A 374-nucleotide genomic window follows, 5' to 3' on the forward strand; every position below is an offset into this window, starting at 1 on the left:
GGCCCCTAAGGCTTATTATGCCGAGGAGTATGCCTGTGAATATAAAGCGCCCCTGACTCCTCCCACAAGGGGCTTCCACCAACACAGGAAGTTCACACGCAGCCCACTTCCTCTTAGAAAGTCAAAGTGTGCAGCTGCTCACCTGTCCCTCTAGTAAGAGGTTGGGGTGAGCGGGGTGGCATGTGGAGGAGGTAGTGCTGCTGGGAGACCGTAGTAAACAAGACGGCCTCGCACTGACCGGCTCCCTGTCCCCTTCTGTGGTGAATGATGGCGCTGTTGTCACCGCCGACCCCTCTCCACCCTGTGCAGGGTCACTCAAACCTCATTAGAGTTTTATCCTCCGCTCTGAGCAGCATGGTCAAACAGCAGAGGGG

Source organism: Nanorana parkeri, unplaced genomic scaffold, assembly GCF_000935625.1.
Source record: "Nanorana parkeri isolate BGI_ZX_2015 unplaced genomic scaffold, ASM93562v1 scaffold4089, whole genome shotgun sequence".
Lineage (NCBI taxonomy): Eukaryota > Metazoa > Chordata > Amphibia > Anura > Dicroglossidae > Nanorana > Nanorana parkeri.